The sequence below is a fragment of the Salvelinus sp. IW2-2015 genome, linkage group LG13, assembly GCF_002910315.2.
Source record: "Salvelinus sp. IW2-2015 linkage group LG13, ASM291031v2, whole genome shotgun sequence".
In the NCBI taxonomy this organism is placed as follows: Eukaryota; Metazoa; Chordata; class Actinopteri; order Salmoniformes; family Salmonidae; genus Salvelinus; species Salvelinus sp. IW2-2015.
Window position 1 is genome coordinate 4680798 of NC_036853.1, and position 15224 is coordinate 4696021.

At 41.0% G+C, this 15224-nt stretch overlaps 1 pseudogene; it reads right to left on the reverse strand.

The window, feature by feature from the left end:
- Positions 1 to 179: 179 nt before the first annotated feature.
- LOC111971884 (ferritin, middle subunit-like) lies at positions 180 to 12416 on the reverse strand (annotated as a pseudogene).
- Positions 12417 to 15224: the final 2808 nt, after the last annotated feature.

Here is a 15224-nt window from a genome sequence, read left to right on the forward strand (position 1 = left end):
GACATCAAGGCTCAACTTTGCTTACGGAATACATACATGATATACTGAGGCTGTGCCCTTTTAAATGCCCAGATCAAGTACATAATACATGTATTCTTCATTTTTGGTAGTCTCTAGAACTTAAAATACTGGATTCAAGACCTTCCACCCTCTCTAACATAACCCAACACCCCCATCAATATGTTGAACCAAACATTTACAAAATAGGGCAGATATTCAAGCTTAGGAATTTGGAAGAAGTGCTATAGCTTGGTTCAGTTTACATTCTAGAATGAAGCTAGTTGTAACTAAGCCATCCCCCCTTGTTTGTTCAGTTCAGAAATCATTTCCATAGAGGACTTTGGAGTGTCTTCTACAATACATTGGTCTTACTGACTAGCAATAACACAATATAGGTGCCCAGACAAAAAAAACACAGACATGACAGGAAAGGCTTGTTTTGTGAGTCTAACTCACCAAGTAGGCTTCTTTAATGGAAACACACACTAGTGAGTGAGTGATTCATCCACTGGAGACATTGGTCAACTCCTCCTGCAGCTGGTTGATTAGGTACTCCCCAAAGCCCCCCGAGCGGTCAATGGTGCAGCCCACTCTACGGGCGTTGGTCAGGAGGTCTCCCAGCAGTTTGACGCGGGGCACCAGTGGCCCCAGGACGCGGCTCTTGACCACGCTGGCGGAGTGCGGGTCGCTGTGCTCCTTGGACAGCTGGCTGAGCTCCACCATCACAGCCATCTCCTCCTTCCACTGGCCCAGCATCAGCTCGAGGGCTGGGATCACTGCACACACCTCCTCACAGCCTGGCCTCTGGGGGAGAATGACAGCACACACACATACAGAGACGGCCATTAGAATACACTGACTAAGTCGCTCTGCTAAATCAGGGTTTCCCCAAAGTCGGTCCTGGGGCCCCACCGGGTGCACGTTGTGTTTTTTGCCCAAGCACTACACAGCCGATTCAAATAATTAAAGCTTGACGATGAGTTGGTTATTTGAATCAGCTGTGTAGTGTTAGGGGCAAACACCAAAACGTGCACCCAGGGGGGGCCCCAGGACCGACTTTGAGAAACCTTGTGCTAATAACCAAAATGTAGATGTTAGAACAGAAAAGCTTGCTTAATTGTCCCCCTTACTGAAGGATAACTATATATTTTTACTTTAATTCATTATTACACTACTTTAGTTTCTTAAAATCTGAAAACACTTGAATATAGCTCTCCTACTTTAACTATGATCTTTATGAAAATGAATCCATCCAAACTTTTATAAACACAGCGAAAAGCCTTTCAGACAACTTCTTTCCAAACTTCAACCAAAGTTGAAGAATTGGTTGCAGAATTGAATACAAATCGTAATAATATCAGAACTGATGAATAGACTTATTCAGGACACATCATTTGCCCTCACAGATCAATGGATAACAAGGTGTCCCAAATTGCTGATGATGGACCCCTTAGCGGTCCCACTTGGGATCGATTTGACATGACTCGTAAAACTGGAGGAGGCAGAAAGAGGACACGGCACTAAAGTGTCAACGCCACCCCGTACATCTGGAAACACAATTAATGCCTCGTCCTTCCGCCTGCACATTCATCTCCCCAATTTTCCGGAACTCAGGGGAAATGTACACCCTGACAGGCAATAGGCCTGAGCCCCAGGAAAATCTCCAGGGTTAGGGTTTAACCCCACACCCCTCTTGGCCTCAGACGTCCCTATTCTGTCCACTTACAACCCCTTATCCTTAGCACTAAGCATAGATTTCCACACAACCATTTAATGCAAAATAATTACCTGACGCATAAAAAAAAGTCACGACAGGGCTTATGGAAACAGCAAATGTTGGTACAATTTTTTAATTATGCGAGAAATGGCGGTGGAAATGGCTTTATGCGCAAATATCGATATAATAAAGTAAACTTGGAGTCACATGATATGGGCCTACCACCACAACGTGGAAAAGCATGAGACGTTTATAGCCAGATTAAATAAATGATGATGAACTTCACATGGTGGGTAAATGCACTGTGATCATGCACATTTCCAATAGTCCAAATATTGAGGGTAAGCTATTATTTGAATGCTGGTGACCGGTGCTTGGCTGCCAATTATCAAATAAAATTCTTGCCCTTATTCATATCTCATCATATAACTAACCCCCTGTCCACTATCAGTGAGGGATATCTTGTCTTGAGAGCATGTGTCAAAACCAGATTGTGCAAGTTTGCTATTTACCACAACAGTTGGTTGTGAAAACCATCGGTAAAGTTGAAATTGAGATGACCATCCAACTTATGTTTTTAATTCCGTACATGGGAACTTAACCCCAAAAGTAATTTATGTGCACTACTTCATCACGCACAGCCTTTTATGTGCCACAAGTCAGTTTGATGGAAACTCACATCTGGTGGGAAAATGCGCTTATTGTTTTTATGCAGATTTTAGAATATCCGCATGAAAATCTGTGGCCAATTGAATGGAAACCGAGCTGGTGTGCCAATTTATTTTGCCAGAAGGAAGACAGCATGCATGCATGACCCATGCCCTACTGCACTGCCTAAAGTTAGGAGGAACCCATCCCCTCTCCCCGGCAGTGGGCACACAGAATTAGAATGAGTAGAACAGGCATCCCCATTCAGGTCAACTATGCCATAATGGGTGGACTGGTGGTTCATTATATTTCTATGAGCGGGCAGCTCTACACTGTAAAACTTTTCCCTATAAATTGACAGCAATATACTAGCACCACAGTTGCCAGTTTAATACTGTACTTTTGCTTCACAGCAGTGATGCTGTAATATCGTTTACAGTACCATTTTCCTTACTGTAAAAATTATTACAGCATTCTTGCTGTAAATTTACAGCAAGGATGCTGTAATACAGTATGTCACATATTACAGCATCCATGTGGTAAATTTACAGCAGGGATGCTGTAATATGTTTTAGAGTAAGGAAAAATCATACTGTAAACTAAATTACAGCATCACTGCTGTAAAGCAAAATTACAGTATTAAACTGGCAACTGTGGTGCCAGTATAATGCTGTAAATTTACAGGGAAATACCTACAGTAATATACAATTATTTTACAGTACTAAGCAGCATTGCAGGTTGTCTTTTGAAGACAGCTCCCTGAAATGTAATATTGTAAGAAAAACAATGTGTACAAATATATATATTTATTCAAATTCAAAACATGAATTTCACATGAATTGCACTTTAACCACAAAGAACAACATTTGAGAAGAGCAACATTACAACTCCAGATAGGGGAGAGAAAGACAGAGAGATACAGTGATAAGAACATTGACAAATACTGGCCAATAATTTACTTCATCATATACAAACCAAGACATCAGAATAGGTCATTCTTGAAAATTCAGGATTATGTAAGAAAAAAATTAACTCTTAATTWAAAAAAAAAAWATAATAATAATAATCGGAAAACAGTTGAACAGGGAGACATTTTTACAAAAAACTATAACAAGAACTGCTTGCCTGCCTGTCTTTGAGAGAGAAATGAGAGAGAGAGAGAGAGATTGAGAGGGGAAGGGGCTGAGAAAGCACAGGCTCCGGGATGGTGCAAGCAGATCATTTAATGACCCAACCCGCATGGCAAGATTTCTGAGAGAATGAGAGATGCAAACAAGTCTCAAATAAATCTCGGTGGTGTGCAGATTATCAACCCAATCTTTGAAACTCTGATCTTCCTTAGCTCTGATACGTCAACTAGAACAAACATAGAAATAGAAAGAATAGAAAGAGAGAGATTGCTATTACTATCACTACTACTATTACTATCACTACTTCTATCACTACTACTACTACTACTATCATCACTACTACTACTACTATTACATCACTACTACTACTACTATTACATCACTACTACTACTACTACTACTACTACTATTACATCACTACTACTACTACTATCACTACTACTACTCGCTGGGTAAAAAGGCAGATGACAACTGAAAAATAAAGTTTGTGTTCATCAGGTGTGTGTGTTTATGAACATACATGTTGGAGTTTTTCCACTCAAACTCGTTCAGGTCTGCGAGAAAGTGTGTAACATGTGGGTCAATAGGCAATGGCTTCCTCTGAACGACCTTTCCGGTCTTGCGGGTCACTCCTGCTTTCGCTGTGCATTTGGTTCCTTCAGGGTTTATTCGAACCAGGAACCTGCACAACCCAACATAAACTATATTAAATCAGTTGAGGCATTGAATTAATAACAATAAGAAATATCATTGCAATGTAACTAACAAATGCTAAATGTAAGTGTTGGATCAATGACTGTTCAATGCTTACCTCTGTATCAGCTCCAAGGTTGCAGAGGCCGGCTCCTGGTATTCTATGTTAAAAACATAGAAAATGCTGAAGAGGACAGAGGGCAGCAGCAAAGTTGGACTCACTGTCCAAAACACAGACCACTCTTCCCTCGATCGACACCATCCATTTTGAGGAACCCAATAGAGTATTTCCTGAAATACACAAAAGTAAGGGTGTTAGTGTATACTTACTAGATACCTCCAGATAGCTACCAGAATAATATATATATATTCCACCTTAAATCACATAAATGTATTACCAAGCATGATCAGCCTTCGTGTGTCTGGCAAAGAAATATGCGCCTCGACATCAACCCGAGTTGCAGGGACCTAAAAATCACAAAACATACATATAAAAAATATTAAAATCATGTGTAATAGTACAATATAAACACCATTAACCAGATACACTTTCTAGGTCTAAAAACACTATTCCTTACATCTGCCAAGAGGAGCAGAGATTCGTCCTTCTCTTTGAAGTGGGTCATCAACAAAAGAATGGCAGCAGTGGCTGTTACATGTAACCGTTGATTTCATTCAGCAGGCACAGGTTCTGTCTCCTGAACTTGGTCCCTTGGCTTTTTAAAAAGTTGACAATTCTCTTACCCTTGTTCAGGAGAGCTCGAGTCAGGCAACTGTCAATCACGATGCCATTGAGGGTATTGAAGTGGTCGCAGAGCCATAACTGGAAAAAGGATGTCCTATCCATTGTTACAGATCCTATCCATTCTTCATTTTCTTTTTAAAAAAAATAAGAAAAAAAACTATTAGGCTATGCTCTGCACTCCATACCAGCACAAGAGGACAAACAAACAATTTACAGAAACATTTGTATATTTTTGTACTTTATATGTATTTTTGTCATTTCCGTCCCTTTTATTGCATATGCTTCGCATCATCAAAGCATAAACCATTTATTTTGAGGGCAAACAAACTAACTATTTACAGAACCTTTTTAACCTTGTGTGTGTTTACACTCTTAGAAAAAGAGGTTTCCAAAAGGGTTCTTTGGCTGTCCCCATAGGAGAACCCTTTGAAGATCCCTTTTTGATTCCAGGTACATGTATAACCCTTTTTTGGTTCCAGGTAGAACCCCTTTGGGTACCATGTAGAACCATCTGTGTAAAGGGTTCTACATGGAACCCAGAAGAGTTCTACCTGGAACCAAAAGGGTTATACATGAACCTGGAATCAAAAAGGGATCTTCAAAGAGTTCTCCTATGGGGACAGCCAAATAACCAATATAGGTTCTAGATAGCACCTTTTTTCATAACAATTACATAAATATGTTACATTTATCAAATCAAGAGCTCACCTCTTTGGTTGAAGAACTGAAGCAATTCCCGGCACTATATTGGCGTCAAGTGATAATGTATATCCTCCGGCTGAACATAGTTAAGGTCATTAATTTTCTCCATTAACATGCTCCAACAAAGAGCTCACCATCTCGGTCTCCAACTCGGTCAATTGGTGTTTAATTGCATCTTGAAGATCCTCCATGCCTACACTGGTTTAAGGAGAAGACTGAGTGATGCAGGGAAACAGAGAAACCTAACACTTTACAAACTGGTAGTGGGTAATAATTACTCAGACTATCTTCATTAACACACACATACAGTTGAAGTCGGAAGTTTACATACACCTTAACCAAATACATTTATACTCCGTTTTTCACAATTCCTGACATTTAATCCAAGTAAAAATTCCCTGTCTTAGGTCAGTTAGGATAACCACTTTATTTTAAGAATGTGAAATGTCAGAATAATAGAGAGAATGATTTATTTCAGCTTTAATTTCTTTCATCACATTCCCAGTGGGTCAGAAGTTTACATACACTCAATTAGTATTTGGTAGCATTGCCTTTAAATAGTTTAACTTGGGTCAAACGTTTTGTGCAGCCTTCCACAAGCTTCCCACAATAAGTTGGGTGAATTTTGGCCTATTCCTCCGGACAGAGCTGGTGTAACTGAGTCAGGTTTGTAGGCCTCCAATCTATAGGATTGAGGTCAGGGCCTTGTGATGGCCACTCCAATACCTAGACTTTGTTGTCCTTAAGCCATTTTGCCACAACTTTGGAAGTATGCTTGGGGTCACTGTCCATTTGGAAGACCCACTTGTGACCAAGCTTTAGCTTCCTGACTGATGTCTTGAGATGTTGCTTCAATATATCCACATAATTTTCCTTCCTCATGATGCCATCTATTTTGTGAAGTGCCACAGTCCCTCCTGCAGCAAAACACCCCCAAAACATGATGCTGCCACCCCCGTGCTTCATGGTTGGGATGGTGTTCTTTGGCTTGCAAGCATCCCCCTTTTTCCTCCAAACATTACGATGGTCATTATGACAAAACAGTTATATTTTTGTTTCATCAGACCAGAGAACATTTCTACAAAAAGTACAATCTTTGTCCCCATGTGCAGTTGCAAACCATAGTCTGCCTTTTTTATGGCGGTTTTGGAGCAGTGACTTCTTCCTTGCTGAGTGGCCTTTCAGGTTGTGTCGATATAGGACTAATTTTACTGTGGATATAGATACTTTTGTACCCGTTTCCGCCAGCATCTTCACAAGGTCCTTTGCTGTTGTTCTGGGATTGATTTGCACTTTTCGCACCAAAGTATGTTCATCTCTAGGAGACAGAATGCGTCTCCTTCCTGAGCGGTATGACGGCTACGTGGTCCCATGGTGTTTATACTTGCGTACTATTGTTTGTACAGATGTACGCGGTACCTTCAGGCGTTTGGAAATTGCTCCCAAGGATGAACCAGACTTGTGGAGGTCTACAATTTTTTTTATGAGGTCTTGGCTGATTTCTTTTGATTTGCCCATGATGTCAAGCAAAGAGGCACTGAGTTTGAAGGCAGGCCCTGAAATACATCCACAGGTGCTCCTTCAATTGACTCAAATGATGTCAATTAGCCTATCAGAAGCTTCTAAAGCCCTAACATAATTTTCTGTAATTTTTCAAGCTGTTTAAAGGCACAGTCAACTTAGTGTATGTAAACTTCTGACCCACTGGAATTGTAATACAGTGAATTATAAGTGAATTAATCTGTCTGTAAACAATTGTTGGAAAAATTACTTGTCATGCACAAAGTAGATGCCCTAACCGACTTGCCAAAACTATAGTTTGTTAACAAGAAATTTGTGGAGTGGTTGAAAAAACAGTTTTAATGACTCCAACCTAAGTGTATGTAATTTTCCGACTTCGACTGTGATTAATCAGAGAATCCTGTATAAAATTAACCTTGAGCTCGACCAGTGACACAGACTGATACACCCCAACAATTAAATGGACCTGTGATTCTGTGACCAGAATCAGTGAGATCTTTCCAAATGTGTATCTGTCATCATTTTCTCCCATTACAACAAGGCCTTTAGTGTATATTTTTGCTTTGTATACAATTTTAGACCTCTGCAGTGCTTTGCTTTGTGAACCCCTTTGACTGTCCAGCTCAATGAATGGTGTTGTTATATAATTGTTCCTCAAATTAATTCATGACACCAACAACTTCAATGCTATGTGGAAACAATTGGCCGCTGCATAAGTAATATTGGAGTGGCTCTCAGACAAGTTTTCTGGCACACTCCTTGAAGTAGGAGTGCTTGCTCTCAAACCTCAGTGTCCACAAACGAATGAGTCGCCCAAATTGCAGGATGAGGTCAGGGTAGTGGAACAAGCAGTGATGCTTCGGTGCAAGGGCACCCCACAAGCAAAACTGTAGTTCACAACATTTCTACGTTTTTTTTGCATGAGTAATGAATGCTTTAATATTTAGGAAACAGAAATTGCAGGATTTACACCTATACATTCCCAATAAAGCTACTTCCAGCTACGAGCCATCCTGCAATATGAAAATTACACTACCCCCCAGCCACCAAATGGCATTCACACACCAAGAGCTATCAAGCTATATGTTCCTATGCAACTCATGCCAACCACACAATCTAAACAAAATAATTATACACTACAAGGCTAAATAAAATATCAGTCTGTGCCTGATGTTTCAGATATCATTAATTTAACGTTGCCTAATTAATGGTTGGATAGGATCACTTCTGAAAGATTAGCAAAAGCACAAGGAAAATTCAACTCAAGCGGAAAAAGCCACAACCATCGTCCTGAATAATGCTAGCAAGCTAACCACACAATCTGAAGAAAACGAAAAGAAAAGAAAACTTTCATATCCTGCAGGGTAAAATATCAGTCTGTGCCTGTTGTTGCTGAATTTATTAATTTAATGGACTAATAGGATAACAAAAGCATAGGGGGAATATTCCACTACACTTTTGCTAAATCACATGCACCCCGAGACTGAATAGAGCTAACATTAACCAGAGATATTTAGAGAAAGGTGTCCAATGGAGTTCGCCATCTCTGAGCTATAGCTAACGTTAGCAAGCACCATTCCCCTTTCATCTGAGAGCTTCCATTCCTCTCATTCCAACTGCAGAATCACCCAAAAAGTATACATCCCAAGGCAAAATGTCAGTCCGTGCCTGTTAACAAACTAAAGGTGTATTCGACATAGCTAAACTCTCGCTCCCTCCCTAGACAAACTGTATTTCTGTCTGGTGAAGCCTATGACCACTTCGCCACTAATAATACCATTAGCGTTAGCACCATGTCATGCACCCACGGGTTAAGTAGCCTATCCAAAGAAACACACATATGGATTTCTGCACATTGTTAATACTAAAATGATTTGCTCTATAGCTACAATATCACTGATTATTTTACCAGCAAGAAAGATAAACGCAACAGACCGACATGTCAACTTGGCTATACTGTTAGCTGACAATCTAAACAAGTTAACGTTAACGAGATAGTTAGTAGCTTAGTTAAGAAAACCTGCAGGTATAGAGAAGTATATAGTACAGTCATGGCCAAAAGTTTTGAGAATGACACAAATATTAATTTCCACAAAGTTTGCTGCTTCAGTGTCTTTAGATATTATTGTCAATTGTTACTATGGAATACTGAAGTATAATTACAAGCATTTCATAAGTGTCAAAGGCTTTTAATGACAATTACATGAAGTTGATGCAAAGAGTCAATATTTGCAGTGTTGACCCTTATTTTTCAAGACCTCTGCAACCCGGCCTGGCACGCTGTCAATTAACTTCTGGGCCACATCCTGACTGATGGCAGCCCATTCCTGCATAATCAATGCTTGTCAGAATTTGTGGGGTTTTCTTTGTCCACCCGCCTCTTGAGGATTGACCACAAGTTCTCAATGGGATTAAGGTCTGGGGAGTTTCCTGGCCATCGACCCAAAATATCGATGTTTTGTTTCCCGAGCCACTTAGTTATCACTTTTGCCTTATGGCAAGGTGCTCCATCATGCTGGAAAAGGCATTGTTCGTCAACAAACTGTTCCTGGATGGTTGGGAGAAGTGGCTCTCGGAGGATGTGTTGGTACCATTCTTTATTCATGGATGTGTTCTTAGGCAAAATTGTGAGTGAGCCCACTCCCTTGGCTGAGAAGCAACCCCACACATGAATGCTCAGGATGCTTTACTGTTGGCATGGCACAGGACTGATGGTAGCGCTCACCTTGTCTTCTCCGGACATGCTTTTTTTCCGGATGCCCCAAACAATTGGAAAGGGGATTCATCAGAGAAAATGACTTTACCCCAGTCCTCAGCAGTCCAATCCCTGTAGCTTTTGCAGAATATCAGTCTGTCCCTGATAACCCCCCCCCCCCTTAAAAGAGTTAGATGCACTATTGTAAAGTGGTTGTTCCACTGGATATCATAAGGTGAATGCACCAATTTGTAAGTCGCTCTGGATAAGAGCGTCTGCTAAATGACTTAAATGTAATGTAAATGATGTTTTTCCTGGAGAGAAGTGGCTTCTTTGCTGCCCTTCTTGACACCAGACCATCCTCCAAAAGTCTTCACCTCACTGTGCGTGCAGATGCACTCACACCTGCCTGCGCAAGCTCTGTACTGGTGGTGCCCCGATCCCACAGCTGAATCAACTTTAGGAGACGGTCCTGGCGCTTGCTGGACTTTCTTGGGCGCCCTGAAGCCTTCTTCACAACAATTGAACCGCTCTCCTTGAAGTTCTTGATGATCCGATAAATGGTTGATTTAGGTGCAATCTTACTGGCAGCAATATCCTTGCCTATGAAGCCCTTTTTGTGCAATGCAATGACGGCAATTGTTTCCTTGCAGGTAACCATGGTTGACAGAGGAAGAACAATGATTCCAAGCACCACCCTCCTTTTGAAGCTTCCAGTCTGTTATTCAAACTCAATCAGCATGACAGTGATCTCCAGCTTTGTCCTCGTCAACTCACACCTGTGTTAACGAGAGAATCACTGACATGATGTCAGCTGGTCCTTTTGTTGCAGGGCTGAAATGCAGTGGAAATGTTTTTGGGGGATTCAGTTCATTTGCATGGCAAAGAGGGACTTTGCAATTAATCTGATCACTCTTCATAACATTCTGGAGTATATGCAAATTGCCATCATACAAACTGAGGCAGCTGTAACGACTTTTGTTGGTGGAAGGAGAGGACCAAAATGCAGCGTGGTACGTATCCATAATATCTTTTAATTGAGAATGAATACAAAATACAAAAAAAGAATACAAAAAAAGAACAAGAGAATAAATGAAAACTGACAGTCCCGTATGGTGCAAACACTGAAACGGAAAATAACTACCCACAACCCATAGTGGGAAAACAGGCTACCTAAGTATGATTCTCAATCAGAGACAACAATCCACACCTGCCTCTGATTGAGAACCATACTAGGCCAAACACATAGAAATATAACGTACAGAACAAAACAGAAAAACAACAGAATGCCCACCCCAACTCACGCCCTGACCAAACTAAAATAAAGACATAAAAAAGGAACTAAGGTCAGAACGTGACAGCAGCAGACTGACAAATATTAATTTTCACATTCTCAAAACTTTTGGCTGTATATGGAATTAGTACATACCTAGCAGCTGCTCAAAAATATTTAGGCGACTTTTTTTTTTTTTTTTCTTACAGTGTACCTGTATGTCCTTATTACAGTACTGTCCCCCTCTGTCTGACAGATAGTCCAGCATGGCCTCAGCCTGCGCCTGTTCCTGCTCAGAGTGCTCATGGAAGAACTCTGCCACTCTTGGCAAGGCAATGTCATCCTACTCAAATATCTTGGCCTGGAAGAGTGAATCATAGAGTAACTCCAGTGAGAATGATCCATTTACAAGTGGGTTATTGACATATATTGCTGTATTGGATGGCATACAGCTTAATTCATATTGTGACTAACTTTAAGTTACTTGGTACATTTCATCAACTCAAAGGCCTGTGCAAATATGACTAAGTATGGAAATAAATGATAAGATGAAGACTTGTAAGATTCATTGCTTGTACACATTAGTTATGCAATGTCGTGGATTGACAGTCACGATGAGCTCTAAATTAAGCAAAAAGGCACGCATTCAGGGCTCGAACCACTCAGTTTATAATTAAGCAATAAGGCCCGAGGAGATGTGGTATATGGCCAATATACCACGGCTAAAGGCTGTTCTTAGGCATGGCGCAACACGAAGTGGTATGTTGGCCATATATCACAAACCCCCGAGGTGCCTTACTGCTATTATAAACTGGTTACCAACATAATTAGAGCAGTAAAAATAAATGTTTTGTCATACCTGTGGTATGCTGTCAGCCAATCAGCATTCAGGGCTCGAACCACCTAACATAGTTCATAATGTAGACCACACCTGCTCGTGCCTTATTGCTTAAATATATGACAGAGGGTTGAAAACCTTTCAGTGATTCAGGCCATAAATTATTTTATAAAAAATGCATGCAATTTCAAATAGTATTTATAAACATCCAATTTTCCCATAGAACATTTTGTAAACAAGTAACTTGTACTTATAGCCTTTTGCTGGATGGTTAGGTCGCCCTTACCAGTGCATCAAGTCTGTAAGCAACCTCCATAAGCATTGTAGATACTCCGCACAAACTCTCCTCAACGACCGCCGGGAGGTTCTGCTTCACCCTGCTCCCGACAAATGGTCGGTGAATTTTACAGATAGGCAGGTTGGTCTTTAATCTCTTGACACTTGGTTCAGCCATGTTTAAAAATTCCCGAAGGTGGTTAGATTGTAACAAACGTTATTGCACAACTGATGAAGTCTAAAGTAGGCTAGTTCACAACTGACCTCGATTGAATGACACTATCTCCTTCCCATAAACTTGTGATAATATTTATCCTTTAATACTGAAACGATCATCGTTGGGAGAAAGAGAGGAGGACCAAGGTGCAGCGTGGTAAGTATTCATTATGCCTTTTAATGAAAACAAATACTCGAACAAAACTAACGATAAACGAGAATGAAACGAAACAGTCCTGTCTGGTGACAAACACAAAGACAGAAAATAAACACCCACGAAACACAGGTGGAAAAGGCTACCTAAGTATGATTCTCAATCGGAGACAACTAACGACACCTGCCTCTGATTGAGAATCATACCAGGCCAAACGCAAAAACCAACATAGAAAAACGAACATAGATAACCCACCCAACTCACGCCCTGACCATACAAAAACAACGAAATAACAAAAGAACTAAGGTCAGAACGTGACAAATACTAAACGAATAGCCTAATATAAACAACTACATACACTATAAGTGTTGTTTGCAGTCTTTGGTTGCGAGAGTGTAGGATAATTTAGAAATTGAGAAATCGTTTCCAGTTCAGATCCTAAATGAGAGTGAAGTGCGACGTCAATTACAAATAGTAAAATTAAACAACGATTAGTGAAAATTGTGTAATTAAAAAGTGAGCATGAACAGTGGCTAATGCATGCGAATTATGCTGGGATGGGATGTTGCGCGTCAAGGGGATGTTGCGTGTAAGTTTGGTTAGTCAAAATAAAATAAAATAGAATCACTTTATTTTTGAAAGCAGGGTATTTGCTTGAATAAGCACAGTTCTTGTATATTTTAAGTGCTGAATATAACATCTGCTTCCAACTCCCACTCTCAAACACGTAGATCCCCTGAACGCAGCTCACTTTCCAGCCCAAACTCTCAAACACATAGATCCCCTGAACGCAGCTCACGCTCCAGATCCCAATCACCTGAATTCTGATCACCTGTTCACACACCTGTATGTCATTATCACACAGTATTTAGTTCAGTTTTTGCACCCTATCATTGTGATGTATTGTTTGTTTTGTGACACACTGCCATTCGGAGCTCTGGGTTTCCCCCTAATTTGCACCTCCCGTGTATGATCGTTTTTGCCTGCCTCACTAACGACGCCTTTTGCCTGTACTTTAGCCTATCGGATTTTCTGTTATCAATTTATTACCTGATCTCTCGGATGAAGTTTACTAGCCTTTTCCCTGCCCGTACTGTTGGCTTTTTGGACCCTCTGTGTATGACCTGCCTGCCCCTGGACCCAGCTAGCTGCCTCCTCCTGTGGCCCAATACAATAAACACCTGCTGCGCCCTGCGCTTGAATCCAGCTCTCTGTCTCCCATCGTGTTCATTACACTGTATTGTTCCTGGCTTTTAGAACAATGGCATAAGCATCCCATAATCAGCCAGACATGTCAGGAACACTTTTAGACCAACAGTGCAGAATTGGACTTCCCCATAGGTCAGTGGTCCCTACCCCCTGGACACTGGCCAAATTGTAATTTTATCACCATACTGAACAGGATGCTATCATGTGAACTCAGGATTTTTTTTTTCTTCCCTTTTTCAGGACCCTGTCTTTCAAAGATAATTTGTAGAAATCCAAATAACTTCACAGATCTACATTATAAAGGGTTTAAACACTGTTTCCATGCTTGTTCAATGAATCCATAAACAATTAATGAACATGCACCTGTGGAATGATCGTTAAGACACTAACAGCTTACAGACAGTAGGCAATTAAGGTCACAGTTATGAAAACTTAGGACACTAAAGAGGTCTTTCTACTGACTCTGAAAAACACAAAAAAAAAGATGCCCAGGGTCCCAGCTCATCTGCCTGAACGTGCCTAACATGCTGAGCAGACCGGACACGTCGCTTGCGCGAGCCTCGCAAAATAAATTTTGAAATCCATGTTATTCAATTATTGCACCCACACTGCTCGCGCGCGCCAACGAGCATCTGCGACGCCAAGGGCTAAAATAGAACTCATTCCTATTTCTGACGCAGATCGCGCTGCAAGTCCTGCCTCTCCCATCTCCTTATTGGTTTATAGAAGCAGGTACCCATGTGCCATCTCCTTATTGGTTATACCCACGTGGGTGATTGAATGTCTAACTGTTTTGCCGGTAGTTGTGGTTATACAATGAAAGTTTAGATGTGATCACCTTATAAGTTAAACTGATGAAAAAGCCTGGAAGGAGGAGAGATGACTAGAAACGATTCGGTTGGCCGTTTTATGTGTGGATTAATTGTCGGAGTAGAGGTCCTTGTGCATTTCAGGTAAAATAACAACTCAATGTTTATATCCCAGGACAAATTAGCTAGCAACAGCAAGCTAGCTAAATAGGAMAAATTAACGTTAGCTAGCAAGTGCAAGCTAACTAGCTAAATTGCCATACATGTTTAATGCTTTTCGACCTGTCCCCAAATTAATGTCATTGGTTCAGAGTTTGTTTAGATTTTTTAACCTGCGTGTCGTGATCGCGTTTGGTGTGGGGGGGCAAAATCAATTTATGCACGATAGCGCACGATGGTGCACGCGCGCTACAGGTTTGGGTTCTGTGTTAGGCATACTGCAAGGAGTTATGAGGAAGGCAGATGTGGCCAGGGCAATAAATTGCAATGTCCATACTGTGAGACGCCTAAGACAAAGCTACAGGGAGACAGGACGGACAGCTGATCGTCCTCGCAGTGGCAGACCACATGTAACAACACCTGCACAGGATCGGTACAT